Source organism: Rhipicephalus microplus, chromosome 1 (genome assembly GCF_043290135.1).
Source record: "Rhipicephalus microplus isolate Deutch F79 chromosome 1, USDA_Rmic, whole genome shotgun sequence".
Lineage (NCBI taxonomy): Eukaryota > Metazoa > Arthropoda > Arachnida > Ixodida > Ixodidae > Rhipicephalus > Rhipicephalus microplus.
In genome coordinates this window covers 45,795,216-45,816,545 of record NC_134700.1, presented here as the reverse complement: position 1 = coordinate 45,816,545, position 21,330 = coordinate 45,795,216, and the positions used below count along the sequence as shown (strand labels likewise).

The 21,330-nt window shown below is 49.2% G+C and overlaps 1 protein-coding gene across 1 annotated transcript in view; it reads right to left on the bottom strand.

Moving 5' to 3' along the window:
* Nucleotides 1-21,330, bottom strand: part of LOC142765279 (monocarboxylate transporter 13-like) — a 452,218-nt gene that overhangs the window by 398,788 nt on the left and 32,100 nt on the right. The window lies entirely within an intron of this gene.

The following is a 21,330-nucleotide window of genomic DNA, read 5'->3' as shown; positions in this document are numbered from 1 at the left end:
GATATCCAAACTATCAACGCCAGCCCCAGTGGGGTGTCACCCATGCAACAAGGCACGCTGCAAGGTGTGCCCCCACATGACCACGTCGCGTATTGTTAAGAGCTCTGCGTCGAACTTCACTCTCTGGATAAAATGCAATTTCGACTGTGACACAAGCAATGCAATCTACTTGCTCCAATGCTCATTGTGTGACCTCCAATATATTGGTCAAACAGAGACAGCTTTCCGGTTGCCCTTTAATAATCACGGGTCACACGTCAGGTGCCTGCCTAGCCTTCCCCTGTCCAAACACCTCGCTACCCCAGGCCACTCTTTCGACAACATAACTGCCACAATACTCGAATCTGGTTTCAAATCACACTACGAAAGGGAAGTTCGTGAATCTTTTCTTATTCATAAATTTAACGCCATAGCGTCTGGAATAAACGAAAACCCAGGGAGGCTTACGTTTTTACCGGCAAATCAGATAAATCAACCGCCGTAGCCCACATACACGTTTGTCCACTGCTGTGATTACGTTGCGGTGTCATTGTTGACACATTAGTTAGTTGACCAGAATGCATGCACACTCTGTTACCACATTTGTGACATCAATGGTGATATTATGCTCATGTATATTTCACTGACAACGAACGTAACTTACCATGGCATTGCCTTTTTTTGTTCATTCACAAATGTTGCGATATCACAAGTGTCCATCATATTATTTGTATCTATGCTTTCAATTCACCTTGCCCTACCATATTCTGTATAGCGCGCTGCTGCTCCGCTATCAACAAAATGCTGCGCATGTCTGAATATCTTTTTGTTAACATGTATGTCAATATTGCTAAGAGTGATGATTCACAATTGGGGGCCCCCATGCTATGTCTTTAAGAAGTGCGTGTTAGTGTAATATGCACGTATGTCCTGACGAAGGCCGGTCCCCGGCCGTAACGTTGGCAATAAAGCATCGTTTTTCGTTTGCTCGTTCGCTTCTTCTGGTGACTTATAACTCGACCGGAATCCAGGAAGACTTTCAAGAAATACCAAATATTTATGGATTCTGGCAGGACGGCAACAAAAACGATCAAATGGAAATTCCCGAAGACGACAGTTTCTACGGCTGTCATTGGCAACTCCCAAACGAAGTATATGTTTCAGCATTTCGACCCTCTTCGAGAGGGCACCCCTGCGTTCATCACACAGTTTGGAGCTGTGATACGGGACGTACATGGCCTTTTGGACTTCGTGCCATCTTCAACGACAACTCTGATTCTTCATGTTGGAACGAATGATTTGGTTCACAGCACTGGACGTGTAACGTTCCACAAGTACAAGGCCCTGCTACAACTCATTCTGTCGAAACGCCCCATGATAAGCCGGATCTATGCAACTTTATTGCTACCCCGTGCTTTAAACCGCCGTCGTGACAAGCACAATGAAGCAATTGTCCGCCACTGTAATCGCGAAGCCTGTGATTTCAACGACCGCCTACGGAGCTTCTGCTGTCGCTCTGACCGGGTGTTCTTTCTGGACCATGCCTTGGAATGGTTTCCTTCGGTGCACGTCCTCGCGGCAGACGGCCTTCACCCAAACTTCGAGGGCGTTGCACTGATGGCTGGCCACATCAAGCAGCTGTGTTTCCGGAACGCAACGGACGCCTCGTCTTCCTCTTGGCTAGACCACATGCCCAGTGGTCCCATGAAGCAATCCTCCAATGCCTACCAACCTGGTCTTGCGGAACTTGCGTCCTCGCCCCGCTCATCTTCACCCCAACGCCTCCAAGTGCCCGAAATCTACACCGAGCCACTGGCGCAAGAAAAATCTACCTACGCCACAGTTGCTGCGAAAGCAAAGAACCAAGGACTCTCCACTCGTGAAAGGTCTGGAAACATTTCTTTGTCTCACCGCTACCCTTTAAGAAAATGCAATCGTGAGAAAAGCACTGTATCTTCAAAGAATTGACTAATGCCGACCTCATGCGACAACCCTATTCAGAGTCGTGACTTTCTCAGAATTAGAAAAATTGTGGAAAAACGTGTAAAATACAAACTTCACGCATCTACGCTAAAAACCTATCTAAACGCTTTGACTGTACCGAAAGGACTTGTGATTTCGCTCAAACCAGCAACTTCCCAAATGTCACAACGCAACGTCGAGAAATGGAACGAAACGTTAAAGAATGCGTCCCTAACTCTCATGCGCATCATCATCGACCATTAAAATTCAGCTGTCAAAGCGTTGCTAAACAGCGAACGAGAGTTGCGCAAGGCTCGTATGTTGGATCCCTCTGAATCGGCTTCGCTGGTTAAATACGAACAGAGAAAACAATTAGAAATTGAGCAGAAGAAAGCAAAAAGGTTTTTGCGTGACCACATTACCCTTCCAAAACCACTGACCAACGCAGATTCCCTTCCCGTCGAATCACCCTGTTCTAGACGAGACAAACTATCAGCTAGACCTAACGTAGTAAACGTTTCAAACGTGGTTTTATCTGACTCAGAAATGAGTGTGCTTGCTCGGGGCTTGAATTTCTGTCCAGCTACTGGCGGCTACAATGAATATAACTTGGTGAAAGACTTAGATGAATTCGCCCGCAGTATGAGGCTAAGCGAATTCTTCCATAAACGTTCATCATCCAAGAGTAACATGTCTTCCCATCAACACTGGACGCCGCCTACACAACGCGATAAATTCCTCGATATGTACATTTCTGCAGTTCAGCGTGACATCCTGCAGGCTTATGGGAACCGCATTTCATTCAAAGGAAACCTCACATTCAAAGAACGGAATGCAGTTAAATGTTTACAAGAACGCACAGATATTGTAATAAAACCCGCTGATAAAGGAGGCACAATCGTGATAATGAACACAACGGACTACGTTTGTGAAGCTCAGAGACAGCTAGATAATGACACGTTTTACAAGCGACTCAGTGAAAACCCCACCGAAGAATTTAAGGACATCGTTACTGATACAATCAAGCATTTAATACTGGATGACAAACTTCCCGATAAAGCAAAGTACTCATTAGTCCCACTGAGCCCTGTTCCAGGAAGGTTTTACCTATTGCCTAAAATACATAAGCCCAATAACCCCGGTCGTCCTATAGTGTCAGGCATTGGCACTGTCACCGAACTACTTTCAAGCTATGTCGATGGCCTGATTAGTATACTACCTCCAACTTTTCCATCCTATCTGAAGGACACTTCTCATTTCCTCGCTGACATCATCGACCTGAATATACCTGCTGACTCATTTCTGGTAAGATTAGACGTTGCGTCACTTTACACTAATATTCCCCACAAAGACGGCATTCGTGCAGTAGTGGATGCTTATAACGACTCATCATGTGACAAATCTGTTGATAGCTGTACATTAGCCAAATTATTAAAACTCAACCTGGAGTTTAACAATTTTCAGTTTGACGGTGTTCACTACGTACAAGTTAGTGGCACTTCAATGGGCACCAAAATTGGTCCAAATTACGCGAATATATTTATGGGCCAATTGGAAAATCATTTTCTTTCAACGCGCAGACTACAGCCATATTACTACAAACGTTTTATAGACGACATATTTTTTATCTGGCATCACGGCGAAGCGGAACTAATGACTTTCATTGCAGACTTTAACAAAGTTCATCCATCCATTTCATTGTCACATTCGTACTCGAAGGCATCCATCTGTTTCCTGGATGTAACAGTATCCCTTTGCGGCCAAAAATTATCTACTAAAGTATACAGAAAACCCACCGACGCTCACCGATACCTTCATTTCAAAAGCAGCCATGTAAAACATTGTAAGACGAGTATACCCTACAGTCAAGCACTTCGTTTCAAAAGACTGTGCTCTGAAAATTCAGACTTTCTTGAAAACTGTGATAAGCTTCGTGATGCCCTAACTGTACAACAGTACCCGCCTCAGATTATCGACAATGCGATTATGCGCGCCGATGCAATTGACCGAAGAGCGCTTCTAAAATCAAATAAAGAACCTGCGCACCGGAAACACATCAATTTAATTCTGACACATTCTCCGTCAATTCCAAATGCTAACGCGATCCTCAAAAAGCACTACAACATACTAATGCAGAGCAATCGTCTCAAAGACGTCTTCCCGGAGCCTCCACGAGCAGTTTACCGCCGATCGAGAAACCTACGAGACATACTTACGTCATCCAAACTATCAACGCCAGCCCCAGTGGGGTGTCACCCATGCAACAAGGCACGCTGCAAGGTGTGCCCCCACATGACCACGTCGCGTATTGTTAAGAGCTCTGCGTCGAACTTCACTCTCTGGATAAAAGGCAATTTCGACTGTGACACAAGCAATGCAATCTACTTGCTCCAATGCTCATTGTGTGACCTCCAATATAATGGTCAAACAGAGACAGCTTTCCGGTTGCGCTTTAATAATCACAGGTCACACGTCAGGTGCCTGCCTAGCCTTCCCCTGTCCAAACACCTCGCTACCCCAGGCCACTCTTTCGACAACATAACTGCCACAATACTCGAATCTGGTTTCAAATCGCACTACGAAAGGGAAGTTCGTGAATCTTTTCTTATTCATAAATTTAACGCCATAGCGTCTGGAATAAACGAAAACCCAGGGAGGCTTACGTTTTTACCGGCAAATCAGATAAATCAACCGCCGTAGCCCACATACACGTTTGTCCACTGCCGTGATTACGTTGCGGTGTCATTGTTGACACATTAGTTAGTTGACCAGAATGCATGCACACTCTGTTACCACATTTGTGACATCAATGGTGATATTATGCTCATGTATATTTCACTGACAACGAACGTAACTTACCATGGCATTGCCTTTTTTTGTTCATTCACAAATGTTGCGATATCACAAGTGTCCATCATATTATTTTATCTATGCTTTCAAGTCACCTTGCCCTACCATATTCTGTATAGCGCGCTGCTGCTCCGCTATCAACAAAATGCTGCGCATGTCTGGATATCTTTTTGTTAACATGTATGTCAATATTGCTAAGAGTGATGATTCACAATTGGGGGCCCCCATGCTATGTCTTTAAGAAGTGCGTGTTAGTGTAATATGCACGTATGCCCTGACGAAGGCCGGTCCCCGGCCGTAACGTTGGCAATAAAGCATCGTTTTTCGTTTGCTCGTTCGCTTCTTCTGGTGACTTATAACTCGACCGGAATCCAGGAAGACTTTCAAGAATTATATATATATATATATATATATATATATATATATATATATATATATATATATATATATATATATATATATATATATATATATATATATATATATATATATATATATATATATATATGTGTGTGTGTGTGTGTGTGTGTGTGTGTGTGTTTCACCTTTTTTTTCAATAAAGAACACTTGTGAGTCAGCACCGCCTTTTCTTTCTCTTTTGCTCCTTCTCTGTCCTGTGTTCCTGGTGTTGCGCTGTAAACAAGTTCATGATAGATCCCTACCAACTGGCTCAACTTACCGTTTTACTTTCTACCCAAAGGATTCACCGCGTATACGGTTTGAGAACCACGAGGCTGCCCTGACAAGCTGACTGGTGTTCTGCACTCAGCTGCGAAACACCTATGGTAGCCCCTACCGAAAAGAACAAGCACAAAGTCACTGTATTGGCGGCATCTGACGCCGCTGAAGAAGTGGCCGAGTAAGCAACACACTAACAAAAGCCACTTTATTGAAACCTACGCCTGCTTATATACATAGGCGACACTGGGGCCACGAGGGGCACTATTGTGAAACTAAAACCAAATATACAACATATTCCCTTCCCTACCAGAACAGCTACATGGGTTAGTATTTTAGTAAGTGAGTTTAACGACCAAGGATGATATATACATTGACAGCAACGAGTTTGTTTTATGCACTTAGCTATATACAAGAATGAAGAACACTAAGAAAACAATTCACTAGCATTTTCAGAGATATGCTACACTCGCAAGCAGTCTTCCGGGCACAGTGCCTCACATCACCGCCGTCTCACAAAAGGAAAGATTCTCACACAGCACCACATCGCCACTCAGACTTGGTAGCCATAGTGGTCTTGGAGACGTCTGTTTCTTGGTGTCTGTACCCTCCGCAGAGGCCCCGCTGCTGTGAGAGAATTGCTGGTAACCAGACTTTGTTCGGGCGCACTGCAAGTAACGAGGGGCCTGGGCGACTGACTGCTCTGTCACAGTAGCATAAGTACCGCGGCGGCCGCAGCAGCCGTGTCAGCCGAAGAGAGACTGGTAGTTACCTCCGCAAGAAGTTCCTAACTTGCAGGCTGTGCCCTGATTTCGCCATCTGTACCGTTTCTTTCACCCTAGTGTGCAGTGCAACAGAGGCTTTTGGCACCTTTGACAACTTCGAAGCATTCCACGTTTTACTGTCATCGAGGCGGAAAAACGCGGTCCTTTCTTGCTGATCACTTTTCTGGGGCCACTGAATCCAAGGTCACCTTTAGAAGCCATTGTGGGTTTTTTCACTCACACGAAGTCGACACCCTATACTGTGGTTCCTCTTGCGGCCCTCCGAGCATCCGTGTATCGTTTGCTGTACTGTTGCTTTTGCTTCACCTGCTCACGTAGGTGGAGGAGCTCCGAACCAGGGTCAGCAAAGGATGCGGCTGACTGGTGGCCAACCACATCCAGCCTTGTTCTTGGTAACCGTTTGTGCAGGTGAAGGGCTGGCACACTTCCAGTGGTGGCGGGCAACGGCAAACGCCCAAGTATTATGTAACCGCCTGGCGTAACGAACGCCACTCGAGTGTAGCCACTTGAACGAAGCTTTTAAAGTGCCTGTTAAACCATTCTACTTCACCGTTTGCTTGCATATAGTATACGAACGAATGCATCAAGTGGGTTCCACGATGTTCCATGAAAGCTTCGAACTGACGAGATGAAAACTGAGGCCCATTATCGCACACAATTTCTTCCGTGTAGTCTTCCCGTGTTAGCACAGGCACCAAGAAGCTTGTTACTGTACGGGTTGTGGTATCGCTGCAAGAGTGCACCTCTGGCCACGTCGAATAGTAATCGACAAGCGTGACTGCATATCGGCAATCGTGTGGCGCTCTTTTGATGGGGCCGACAATATCAATGACCAGCTTCAGCCATGGCTGATCTTGAAAGAGGACTGATTGCAATGGTGCAGGCACCACTTTAGTGTTTTTGTATGCTAACTGGTATATGCTGCGTCTCTGGATCGACAGCTTCACTTCCCGGTCCACCACTGGCCACCAATATTTTTCGCGCAGCCGTGCCTTCATTCGCAGTAGTCCAGGATGAGCCTCGTGAACAGCGGTAATTACCCAAGAACGACAAGCCGTTCGTCACGCAAGATCCAGTCGTCCACAACTGAAAGTTGGTCGTGTATTTGAAAAAAAGGCCACAGTTCATCCCGCAAGAATTTCTGGGCGAGTCATGATGCCTGTATACAGGTCTTGGTTTGTTGCAGCGTTTTAGAGTTTAAATGCACCTGTTCAAGCTGCTTTCTGGTAATACGAGCACAAATTTGGACAACTGTGTCACAAGGCCAATTAATGTGCAAGCTCTCGTGTAGGTTTGTGTAAACCGAAAATCGATGACATAACCGTCATCGAGAAATGAGCCAATGAGACCATTTGTTTCCAACAAATCCGGAACGCTCAATATATTTAAGAAACTGCCAAAAGATACTAAATAACAAAGAACGGATCATACAAAAGTAGAAAGGAGTTAACAGGACTAACACATGCCTAAAAGACACAAACAGTGCGTAGGAAAAAATGTTTAGAAGAAAATAACCCGTATCCCCACATAGAGGAAAATGGTGCTTGCGGCGGAGGCTCTGCCACCGAGGTATGGACCCACTCACGCAAACAGCGACGGCGGTGATGCGGTTGAGACGCTCACGTCGTTGACTTGCAGGAAAAGAAGCGTCGGGCTAGTTTAGGTCAGTGACCTTTCGGCGTTCGGCAACCGCTGCTCGCCAACGAAGCCGGAGACGTTTTAGGCCAGCGCCAGAAGACCAGAACGAGCCTGGGCCACGCCAGGCGACGAAAAGAAGCTCCGTGTCTAGGCCGGAGCCTGCAGCGACCTTGATGCAGGAGCTCTGCTGGCCGCTACTCCCACGCCCTGGCCACCTTCTTCACTAGGTTCCAACTCAGCCACGTCTGCCTGGCTTCGCTATTCTTTTCCCGTGGCTCTCTTAAATCTCCTTGGAGGCCCCTTATTCGCTTCAAATCTTCACGCCCACAGGTGCTCAACCTAGCGTCATCGTCTTCTTCGGTTCAGGCTAATGGCGTCGCACACTTTTCAAATGCACACATTCACATCGCACACTGAGAGCACTTCGTCGAACAATAGTTCTACTTGCAAAGATGGCTCGGAGAGACGTGACAGTGCATCTGCTACTTGATTTTTTTTACTCTTTGCAGTACTTTACCGTGCAGTAATACCATAATAGGCGCTCTGCCCATAATGCCACTCGCAATGGGACGCCTCTCTGGCCCTTTCGTTGTCGGCAACGTCACCAAGGTCTGGGGATCAGCATGAGTGTTAAATGATGACCCCACAGGTACACGTGCCACCTCTGGCACACCCACACACACGCAAGTGCTTCCTGATTTCCTACCGAGTACTTCCTCTATGCTAGTGACAGAGATAGAAAGGTGAAGGCGACAGTGTAGTCCCTTTACCTCCCTCAATTTTGGCACTGCTCCATCCCGTGGTCAGAAACGTCAGTGGAAACGACTACTGGAAGAGAGGCAACAAACATTCGAAGTACAGCGGTGGATGCAAGTGCATCTGTGACCACTCTAAAACTGGCCTAAACCTCGCCAAATCATACGAATAACTGGCTATATATCAAAATAACACGCATTGGTTCATCAATGTCAGCGAAGTTTGGAATGAATCTGGCGTAGTATTCGACCAGTCCAAGAAATGATCGGAGACCGGATGCGTCAGTAGGCACTGGTGGGTCCTGTATAGAAGCTGCCTTTTCTCTCAGTGGGACAATGGCGTTTGCTGTAACCCTGTGGCCTAAAAACGCAAGTTCCTGCGTATCCAAGACACAGTTCCTGTTCAATTTGAGTCCTGTCTCTTTAATGCATCTGAATACTGTGGCAAGGTTTACTATGTGCTATTTTCTGCTCTTCCCAAAGAAAATCATACAATAAATATAGAGGAGCATGCCGCTGCATCCCTGTAGAACTTTGGACCTCGTACTCTGAAATGCAGAGGGCGCGGAATACAGCCCAAAGCGCACTCGTTTAAAACTAAAAAGGCCGTCGTGTGTTACAAATGTCGTTAAATCACAGCTCTCGGGATGAAGCCAGACCTGGTGGTAAGTGGATGTGAGATCTAGCTTAGGAAAATGTGTTGCCCACCCTAGATTATGCAGTAGCTCCTCTGTATGAGGATGTGAAAAACTGTCAGCTACAACGGCCTGTTGAAGCTGTACACACAGACGAATACCTCTTTCTTTCTTTTTAACTACCACAATAGCTAATTCTGTTCGAAGTGGAATGGGTTGCTGTGCTTCTGGCTGGTCAGAGGACTGTTCCTCTCCCACATTAGAAGGCTGCGTTGTCATTTCCAGGCACCACAGCGTCGAGCCATCGACGTGGAAGCCGAGCGCCTTGATGACGCCTACACCTAAAAGTGCATTGCTTTCTTTCCCGACATAAAACAAAATGCATTTCGTGCAATGCTAACGTGTGGCGTCTGTGACGAAACAACTAAGAACTGTTATTGGCCTCTTTGAATAGTCTAGTAGCCAAACTCTATGGGCAGAAAGTGCTTGTCCTTCAAAATGCAGCCTAAAAAGAAGGGCATGTAAGAAAATAGAGACGGATGATCCAGAATCTACGGGGAAACTTATATCTGTACGACCAATCAGCACGGTGACGTGGGTTGCTAGGCAAGCGGAGGTCGTTACAGCCTGAATACTAAACACTTTCTCGTTGGATGGATTGTCGCTATCTACATCACGAACAGGCGCGACGTGTCGTTTGTCGCAGAAAGAGCGGAAGTGACCCGTGATACCACAGTGATGGCAACGCTTGTTTTTGGCAGGGCAGCGCGATGAGGCAGAATTGTGCTGGGATGCACCACAGCGGTACCAACGAGTCCGGTGGTTGCGAGAAGCCTTCGAGCTGTCATGTGAATGCGGGGAATACGTTGGCGCATATCCACGAGCAGTTATGCGCTCAAGATTTGCAGGAATAAATTCTTGGAGATCGTTAGTTACCTGCTCAAACTGCGCTGCCATGACTACAGCTCGAGCAAACGAGACCCTTCCAAAAGAAGCCGCTCACGCTAGCTGAGAGATGATAAACCCGCAACGAGGTGGTCGCGCAGGGAATCATCCACAGAAGGAAAATAGCACGTAGCAGAAAGTTCACGCAGTGCAGTAACGTACTCATTATTGGTTTCACTAGCTTGCTGAACGTGCCTACTGAAACAATTCCGTTCCACTACAGCTTTGCTTGCTGTAGTGAAATGCGTGTGCAGAGCTGCGACTGTGGTGTCGTATGACGACGCTTTAGTTCGTGTATCTGTAATGACCTTGTCAGTTGTTGGTATCTTATCACTAGCCGTTTACTCACCGGGCTTAGCGTTTTCCGACGATAGAAGCGGCAGGGTGTAAAATATGCACTGGCCTTCTACGCCAAGAGTGTGAAGGAGTAAGGCCTGGCGGCGATCCGGCGTGCAGTACGAGGCACCTGAAGTGAGTAAGAAATTCTCGAAGATGCGAAGCCATTGCGGCCACGAGACAGCAGGACGGCCAGGTGCGGGTAGGACTTGGGGTGGCGGGGCAGGTCCCGACATACTCATGATGCCGTAAACCCGCTGGCGAAAATCACTCCCCTGAAATCGGCCCTTCGTTGCCAATGAAGTGGCGGCGTGTGACGCGACAGAAGAAGTGACCGAGTAACCAACACAATCGCAAAATCCCCTTTACTCAAACGTATCCATGCCTATATACATAGGTGACCCTGGTGCCACCAGCGGCAATGCTTGCGAAACTAAAACGAAATATACAACAGTCTACTCAATTCTCGCAATCAAATGCCAAAGAAAAGCGTGGACATGTTCGTTGAGGAGATGTCTTGTCTGTTCCGCCAAGATGATTCCGGAATTACGGAAGACAAGAAGGTACGCTTTCTGATGCGGGGCGTCAAAGAGCAGTTGTTGGCTGGACTTGTGCGAAACCCACCAGCTACCGTGGCAGAATCACTCCGTGAAGCGACAACGATGAAGCGAATGCCAAGACAGTGGTCTTCGCAGCACGAGTGGTCGGACAACCTTGCATGTCTGCCAGCACCCTTGGCAACACCTGTCATCATGAGCGTGAGAGACCTTGCTGAGCTAGTCCGTGGCATTGTACGTGAAGTTTCAAAAGCTTCGCGCAGTGTCTTCACAACTTCAAGTGGCTCCTCTGACAAACATCGTCCGTAAAAAGGTACGGCAGCTGGTATGACTCTTAGTGGCGCCGCTAGTGAAACTTCCTCTGTGAACGTATGCGAAAGCTGTACGCACTTCTGCGCCGGCAGCAAGCTATTTTCCCCGATCGACCAGCCTGCTGACGCCACAATACTTCTCGGGCTCGCCGCACTATGAAAACCCCCTACCAACCAGCCTGAAGAATGCGCAGCACTTCTCGAGCCTGCCACACTATGAGAATCTAGCGTGTGCTGCGCTTCCGACAGTTGGCAACTTTGCTACAACTGTCATGAGCCAGGTCACTTTTACCGGGAGTGCTCGTTCCGACAGATGGGCCTTCCTGGATTTCGACCAGACACTCGCTGACCCCGGGATGCGGAATGACCCCGCGCTATTACAGAGTACCTGGAAAGCCTACCGTCTTCAAATCTTCAATGACGTCAATCACGCTCTCTGTCTCCTCGACGCTCGGCATCCCCGAATCAATGCTCCACATTCGTCTATGCTGTTGCGGGAAGATCGGCTAGGTCCCCGAGCGCACGCCGCGGAAACTGGGATCAGCGGCCTCTGGGGATGGTACCGTGGTTGTATCGTCAAAACATCCTCCTCCGACCTATCCGCCGACCTTCGACGATTCCTTAGAGCAGACGCCCCTAATTTCCGACCAACCCCTTTCTGCTGACATTGCCATTCTTGTCGACAATCATCAGGTAACTGCTCTCGTCGACACTGGCACTGACTACTCCGTTATCAGCGCTAAGCTCGTGGCTGAACTCGAGTAGGTTACGACTCCTTGGGGGCACGAACCAAAGCTTCAGACAGCAGGAGGTCACCTATAGGCACCGATCGCGAGATCCACTGCAAGGCGGCAAATCTTCGACGTTCATTGCTTCTTTCATCGTGCTGCCCGATTGCTCCCAGAAAGCTATCCTTCGCATGGATTTTCTTCGCGAGCATGGCGCTACTATAGATCTTCGAGACTGCCTCGTAACGTTTGCTGACGACTATGCCCTGAAACCAAAGATATAATTCAGCAGACGACTGCGCTTCGTATTGTCGACGACACCGTCACACTTCCGCCGTGAGCCAGCACGTTCGTTACTGTACAGGGCGACATTGATCATGGCAGTAGTGGCATCGCTGAAGCAAACCTTTCGGTGCTCTTGACTCTGCAAATCTGCGTTGCCCGCGCCATAATCCAATTTAAACGTGGGATGACCGAGCTGCTGGTCCCCAATTTTAGAGGAGCATTCCAATATCTGGCCAAGCTAACAAGTATCGCTCATTTCGAACTCATAGATGATGAACCATGTACAACGATTGCCCCAATTTCTGCAAACCTTGAAAACGACACCGCTGCAGCTATTACAGTCGATGTCAATCCGAAGCTGTCATGTGCGCAGATGGAGCAAATCCGCTGTATTCTCCGCTGTTTAGCGACTGTTTCACATCATCCAAAGAAAGCAAACACCGACCGTAAAGCACCACATTTTAAGAGACCATGCTGAACGACCCATACGCCAGCACGGCTACCGAATATCAGAAAAGGAACAAGAGTGAATGCGTTCCCAAGTGAAGCAGATGCTCGAAGACCGCCTAATCCAACCCTCGATCAGCCCATGGTCGTCCCCCGTCGTACTGGTAAAGAAGAAGGACGGCACTCTTCGATTTTGCGTCGATTACCGCAAACTCAACAAAATAACAAAGACGTTTATCCTCTTCTCCGCAACGACAACTCACTATAGTGTCTCCAAAGCGCCCGATATTTCTCCTTCATTAATTTACGCAGCATCTACTGGCAGATGAAAGTTGATGAACGCGACCGAGAAAAAACAGCATTCATAACTCCTGGTCTGTACGAATTTAAGGTGCTACCCTTTCGTTTGTTGTCTGCTCCTGCAACATTCCGGAGAATGATGGATACAGTACTGTCCGGTCTCAAGTGGTTACTTAGACGATGTTGTTGTCTTTTTACAAACGTTTGAGCAGCACTTACAGTGACGTCGTTCTGTCTTTGTTGCAATTCGCATGGCAGGCCTATCACTGAAACAAGAAAACATGCCATTTTAGTTAAAACAAACTGAAGTTCCTCAGCCATCTTGTTAGCCACGATGATATTCGGCCAGACTCAGAAAAAACATTGGATGTCACTTATTTTCCACCAGCTGCCAACAAACGTGATGTGCGTCGTTTTTTAGGCCTTTGCGTATACTACTGGTCTTTTGCGCAAAACATCGCGAACATTGCTGAACCCTTCACTCATCTGACAAAAGATAATGTTACTTTCGTGAGAGGCCCTGAGCAAAGATGCGCTTTGTCTGAGCTCCAGCAATGTCTCCAGCCCTTACTCGGACAATATGACGAAGATTCCGACCCTGAACTACACACAGGTGCCGTAAAATCGGTCTTGGCGCAGTCCTTGCCTAAGGGCAAGGTGGTGTTGAACGTGCTATTGCTTATGCTGGCCGGATTTTATAATTTACCCAAGCGAATTACACCACCACTGAAAAGGAGTGCCGAGCTGTTGTCTGGTCAATAGCTAAATTCAGACCTTACCTGTATGATCGCCCGTTCAGAGTTGTTACCGATCACTATGCACTCTTCTGGTTGCGAACATCAATGACCCTTCCGGACGTCTGGCCAGGTGGAGCTGACGCCTTCAGGAGTTCGATTGGACAGTCTTGTACAAATCTGGCCGGAGGCATACTGACGTGGACTGATTTTACCGAGCTGCCCTTACGACAACGCCAGTTTTTCACAATCTCGAAGGCAATTTTCTCTCTTTCATTAGTGTACCCGACTTGGCTGAACAGCAGAAGAACGATTCTGAGCTTCGACAATTTATGGAATATTTTGAAGGCCCCAGTCCGCATCCACAACCAGCGTTTGCGCGCTTGCAATCATCGTTCTGCGTTCACAGTGCGATGATGTTTATTAGAACAGAGGAGTCGCAACGAGGTCGCGACGGAAAATGGGCGAACAGCAAGTCTGGCAAAGGCGGCACAGGTTCTCGCGCAATCAGAGCACGGGCTTCTCGTTGTCTTCCGAAGGCGCATACGCGTTGGTGCGTATGCTCCACTACAATACCCCCGGGGTGAAGGGTAGCCATCGTGGCGACTCAGGGAGTAGGCACAATGAGGGGGTCGTAGTAGGGCTTGAGACGGTCGACGTGTACGGTCTCGCGTCCTCGACGGCGCAAATCTGGCGATTGTGTTAATGGCTCGATGACGTAATTCACCGGGGAGGTCGCGTCAATGACACGGTAGGGACCATGGTACCGGGCCAGAAGTTTAGAAGACAGGCCAGGAACGTGCGGGGGCACCCAAAGCCACACAAGGGAGCCAGCACGAAATGTAGGAGCTATGCGGTGAGCGTCGTCGTGTCGAGTCTTTTGTAGGCCTTGAGCCTCACTTGTCAGAGACCGAGCCAACTGTCGGCAGTCTTCAGCGTATCTGGTGACTTCCGAAAGCGGGGAGCACTCAGATGCATCAGGGCGATACGGTAGTATAGTGTCGAGTGGGTGGGAAGGTTCGCGGCCGTACAATAGAAAGAACGGGGAAAAACCGGTAGTCGCTTGCGTCGCGGTGTTATAAGCGAAGGTAACAAAGGGCAATACAGCGTCCCAGTTAGTGTGGTCGGAGGAGGTGTACATCCTCAGCATGTCGCCAAGTGTGCGGTTGAACCGCTCAGTAAGACCATTTGTCTGTGGATGGTATGCGGTAGATTTCCGGTGGATAATGTTGCATTCAGCGAGGATAGCTTGGATGACCTCCGACAGGAACACTCGACCCCTATCACTGAGTAATTCCCTCGGAGCACCATGGCGTAGAATGAAGCTGCGGAGAATGAAGAGTGCAACTTCGTGGGCGGTCGCTGCCGGTAGAGCTGCAGTCTCAGCGTAGCGTGTCAGATGATCGACTCCGACAATAATCCACCGGTTTCCAGAGATACTATATGGGAGGGGGCCATAGAGGTCTATACCCACGCGGTCGAATGGGCGAGCCGGGCACGGGAGCGGCTGTAACATGCCAGTAAGGTGCCGCGGAGGTGTCTTGTTCTGTTGGCAAGTGGTGCAAGACTGAACGTATTTCTGCACAAAGCGATACATTCCTCGCCAGTAATAGCGCTGGCGCAGCCTTTCGTAGGTTTTCAGGACACCTGCGTGAGCACTTTGGGGATCTGCATGGAAATTCATGCAGATGTCAGAGCGCATATGAGTTGGGACAGCAAGGAGCCACTTCCGACCAACAGGCATGTAGTTACGGCGGTACAGAATGTTGTCTCGTAAGGAAAAGTGGGCTGCTTGCCGGCGTAGCGCTCTCGTGGAGGGGACAGCAGACGGATCGGTAAGGTAGTCGACTAACAAGGCAAGGTGTGGGTCTTTACGCTGCTCCGAAAGCATGTCAGTCGTGTCGAGCGGTGACAAGGTGGTAAAAGGGGGAGACAGAGAAGCCACATCTGGTGTTAATGGTGATCGCGAAAGTGCATCGGCATCCGCATGCTTGCGACCGGAACGATATACGACACGGATGTCGTATTCCTGCAATCGAAGTGCCCAACGCCCCAGGCGTCCGGACGGGTCTTTCAAGGTGGACAGCCAACATAGAGCGTGGTGGTCTGTGACCACGTCGAAAGGACGGCCGTAAAGGTACGGGCGAAACTTCGTCAACGCCCAGATTATGGCCAAACACTCCTTCTCTGTCACGGAGTAATTCAATTCAGCCTTCTTGAGAGCGCGACTTGCATAGGCGACTACGTATTCAGCTTGGGTGCCTTTCCGTTGTGCCAAAACTGCACCAAGACCGATGCCACTTGCATCGGTGTGAATTTCTGTGGCCGCAGCAGGGTCGAAGTGACGAAGAATAGGTGGTGAGGTCAGCAGGCGGCGGAGCTGGCGAAATGCGTCGTCACATGCAGGTGACCATGCAGATATGCCTTTGCTGTTGGAAAGCAGACTCGTGAGAGGTGCGATGATGGACGCGAAGTTGCGCACGAAGCGACGAAAGTAGGAGCAGAGACCGACGAAACTTCTTAGGGCTTTCAGAGATGTGGGCAACGGAAAGTCAGCGACAGCTCGAAGCTTATCGGGATCCGGAAGAACACCGTCTCTGGTGATGACATGTCCCAAGATGGTTAGTTTTCGTGCTGCGAAGTGGCACTTCTTGGAGTTAAGTTGTAGGCCTGCAGAAGTTAGACACGTCAGAATCTCGTGGAGGCGAGCAAGATGTGTCGGGAAATCAGATGAAAAGACTACGATGTCGTCCAGGTAACATAAGCAGGTTTTCCACTTGTGGGCACGCAAGATGGTGTCGATCATGCGCTCAAATGTGGCAGGCGCGTTGCAGAGCCCAAATGGCATGACTTTGAACTCATATAGGCCATCCGGTGTTACAAAGGCTGTTTTAGGGCGATCACATTCAGCCATTGGCACCTGCCAATACCCACAACGCAGATCCAAAGATGTAAAGTACTCGGCGCCTTGTAAACAGTCAAGAGCATCGTCTATTCGTGGTAGCGGGTAGACATCTTTTTTCGTAATATTGTTTAAGCGGCGATAGTCCACGCAAAATCGCACGGTGCCATCTTTTTTCTTGACCAGAACCACAGGTGATGACCAAGCGCTTTGAGAAGGCTGTATGACTCCACGTTTAAGCATGTCATATACTTGCTCCGTAATGACGCGGCGCTCTTCGGCGGAAACGCGGTAAGGACGCTGTCGCAGAGGCGAATGTGAGCCGGTGTCAATAGTATGAGCGATAGTCGTGGTGCGGCCCAAAGCAGGTTCTTGAAAGTCGAAAAAAGAACGAAACTTGTTAAGGAGAGCAACAAGTTGGCGGCGATGCGAGAGGGGAAGGTCTGCGTCGATAGCATTGTCGAAGGCTGGCGAACTTGATGGCTCAGACGCATGAGTGATTGCAGCAATGTCACATGGCGTTTCGTCGGGAAGAATAATATCATCGATATGGTCGACAGGTTGCACATATCCTAACGTTTCACCACGAAGTAAGCCAATGGGGTAGTTGCAGTGGTTGGTGACCAGCATTACGGTTAAACCAGACGCAATTGTAAGAACAGCAAATGGGAGAACGATGCCCTTGCGTTCAGTAAAAACCGGAGATGGCGTAAACACCACCGTGCCGTCAGGTTGCGCCAGACATGAAAGGCTAATAGGGACCGAAGCTTCAGGAGGCAAGGTGATGTCGTCATCAGCGATGACTTTGCAGAGCAGAGGAGAGCGGTCGGGTGGTGGAAATTCACATGTTGGCACAAGGGACACTTCGGCACGGGAACAATCGATGATAGCTTCATGACGTGATAAGAAATCCCAACCCAGGATAAGGTCATGAGAGCAAGATGGTAGAACAAAAAACTGTACGACGTACAAAACGTCTCGGATGACGACGCGCGCCGTACACACAGCCGAGGGATGAATGCGTTGCGCGCTAGCCGTGGACAGCACCAAGCCACTGAGAGATGTGGTCACTTTCTTCAGTTTCCTACAAAAGTTTGCGTTCATCACAGAAACAGCGGCCCCGGTATCAATTAACGCTAATGTGGCGACTCCCTCAACATCGACATCAACAACATTTTGCGGCGAAAATGGAGGCCTTGGGAATTGCGCACAAGTTGCAGTTCTTGCCTCCGGAACTGCACTGATTAGTTTCCCTCCTCAAGAGGTGGTCGACGACGCATAGGCGATGGCGATCGGCGACGAGGTGATGGGAAACGAGCAGTCGATGGGTGGCGATCCGAGTCGGAGTGCCTCTGTTCATATGCAGACGTGGTGGTCTGCTGCGGTGCGTAGGTAGGAGCTCCGAAGTATGCGTGCGCAGGCGTGGGACGGCGGCGGCAGAAGCGTGCAATGTGGCCAGCGATGCCACACGCGAAGCAGATGGGACGATTGTCTCGGGTGCGCCACTCATTAGATGGACGGAAAAAGCGAGGTGGGGGCCTGTAGACTGGAGGCGAGGCCGGAGGAGGTGGAGCCGATAAGGCGACTGGATGCGGTGGGGGCCGCGCGACCACAGCTGCGTAGCTGAGAGGTGAAGGCGGCGCAGTTGGTGCGTAGCCAGCAGTTGAGAGATCAGATGGCACCGAAGTGCACGGGTAAGAGGCCGGAACTGTAGGGAGTGCATTGCAAATTTCAGTGCGTATGGCCTGCTGCATATTCGAAGGGAGGCTTGTCGTGGGCGCGTCACTATGCGGCAGCAGGGAAAGCTGTCGGGCGACTTCCTCCCTGATGAAGTCTTTAATCTGGTTCGACAGAGTTCCTTGGTGAACGTTGCCATTGGCGAGTGCGACGGCCGAGATCGAATCTGGTGATGGAACACTCTGTCGGGCGATGGAACGCTGACGACGCAATTCATCGAAGCTCTGGCACAGGCTTACAAGGACTGCCACCGTGGTCGGGCTCTTCGCCAGCAACATCTGGAATGCGCCATCCTCGATGCCTTTGAGAATATGTCGAATTTCGTCTTCTTCAGGCATGGATGAGTTAACACGCCTGCAGAGGTCGAGCACATCCTCAATATAGCTAGTAAAGGTCTCACCAGGTTGCTGGGCTCGGTGGCGCAGACGCTGGTCAGCGCGGAGCTTGCGGACCTCTGGTCGGCCGAACGCTTCGGTCACGAGGGTCTTGAAGGTGGACCAGCTGGCGATGGCGGTTTCGCGGTTGGTGAACCATAGCTTGGCGACGTCAGCCAAGTAAAAGATGACATAGGCAAGCTTGGAGTCGTTGTCCCATTTGTTGCTGGCACTCACGCGTTCGTACAAAGAGAGCCAGTCTTCGACGTCTTGCTCACCACTGCCGCTGAAGATTGGTGGGTCCCGCTGACGGGTAGCACCGGGGCAGGTCGACGGGGCAGCCGATGGTGCTGGCTGTGCTGGGATGGGCTGGTTGGCGACTGCGTCAGTCATGTTGTACGGTAGTCTTTCGGCCAACTTGCGAGAGCGGAGCTCCAGGTCTGCTTGGGGATCTCAGCACCTCCACCAAATGCGATGATGTTTATTAGAACAGAGGAGTCGCAACGAGGTCGCGACGGAAAATGGGCGAACAGCAAGTCTGGCAAAGGCGGCACAGGTTCTCGCGCAATCAGAGCACGGGCTTCTCGTTGTCTTCCGAAGGCGCATACGCGTTGGTGCGTATGCTCCACTACAACAGCAATATCCTCTGTAAATTAAACTTCGACCCTTGGACGAGCACCTGCTCGTCGTCCCGCCAGGGTTACGCCCCGATGTCTCGTCTGCCTGTCACAATGAGCCTTTCTACGGCCACTTGTGATTCACTGAGTTCGACAACACTACTACTGGTCTAAGCTCAATTGAGACGTGAAGCATTACTTGAAAACGTGTCACGAGTACCAGTGCTGTGAAGCCCCACATCAGCGCTCAGCCGGCTTTTTGAAGCCCGTTGCTCCTTCAACACAATCTTTCCAAGACTTCGGGGTGGATCTGCTCGGACCTTTCCCCAAGTCTCATGACGGTGACCGCTGCATTGTGGTCGCTACTGATTACATGACGCGCTACTACGAAACGAAGGCATTTCTACGTGGTACCGTGAGCGCGACTGCCGACTTTTTTATGAAGAACATCATCCTTCGTCATGGAGCACCAGCAGTTCTAAAAACTAATCGTAGCACAGATTTTGCCGCCCGGATGATACAAGACGTCACGCAGCTTAGTGAAACAGCGCATCGAAAAACTACTGCATACCACCAAAAAATCAAGGACCTCACAGAGCGACTAAACAAGACGATGGCCGAAATGGTATCCATGTACGTTGACCAATACCACAAAAACTGAGATGACATCCTCCCCCATGTCATGTTCACTTACAACACCGCTGTGCAGCAAACAACTGGGTTCACACCATTCCGGTTTGTTCACGGCAGGAAGGTCACTACAATGCTGGATGTCATGCTGCTACCCGACAGGCACCATATTATTGTCAAGACAAACTGATTCATCAGACTCACGGACGCACCTCACAAGCTTGCAGTCAAACGAATCAATAAGCAACAACGCATTGATTCGCCGTGGTACAACGCTCGTCATCTCGAAGTCGCTTTCCAACCTGGAGAACGGGTATGATTGTGGACTCCCATTCGACAGCTGGGCCTGTCGGAAAAGTTGTTAAACCACTATTATGGTCCCTATAGAGTTCATTGTCATCTCAGCGAAATTCATTACGAAGTTCTTGGCGAGGACAAGGCTCGTAACTCCCGCCGTTTTCAACGGCCACACGTTATCCATGCTTCGAGAATGAAACTGTTTTACCAACGCTGACTATTCGTCAAAGTCCCTCTTGTAGACTTGCAGGGATCGTGAACACCCTCTTGTGTACTGGTAACTTTGTGTGTTTTGTCTTCTTCTCGTAATTAGGTTGTGACATCTAGAAGTTCTTTAGGAAGGTGGTTAATGCCACTAGTACAAGATATGCAAGTATTGTTACTATAGATGCTTGCAGCCTTGTATGTGCCACTGTTCAAAAGAGGACGGAGATGACCTTTCGGTAGAGTCGATAAAGTCATATTGCCGTTGGTCGATCTACCATGACGTCCTTGTGTGCTCTTATCTACAGCTTGCAGTTACGGTGTAACATGGCAATAACTATCGCAATAAAATTGCACCACAGTCACCTCCCCTCTACACACTTCGCATGACATACATTCTTATTGAATCTGCCGAATTGTTTTGCGTATTCCTTCCCGACCGGACGCCTTTGTGAAGGTCTTCTCGCAAAAGAGTTTTGCATGTCTTTGTGGTAGAAAACTGGGCTTCCACAAAAAGAGCCCGAAATTGAACCCCGTCTCATCCTGGGATATTTGGAGTGATATCGAGCATGGACAGGGATGTCGACGGTGGCGGCGGTCGACAACTAGAGCAACAAATATGGCCCTTGTTGTGGCAACGAATT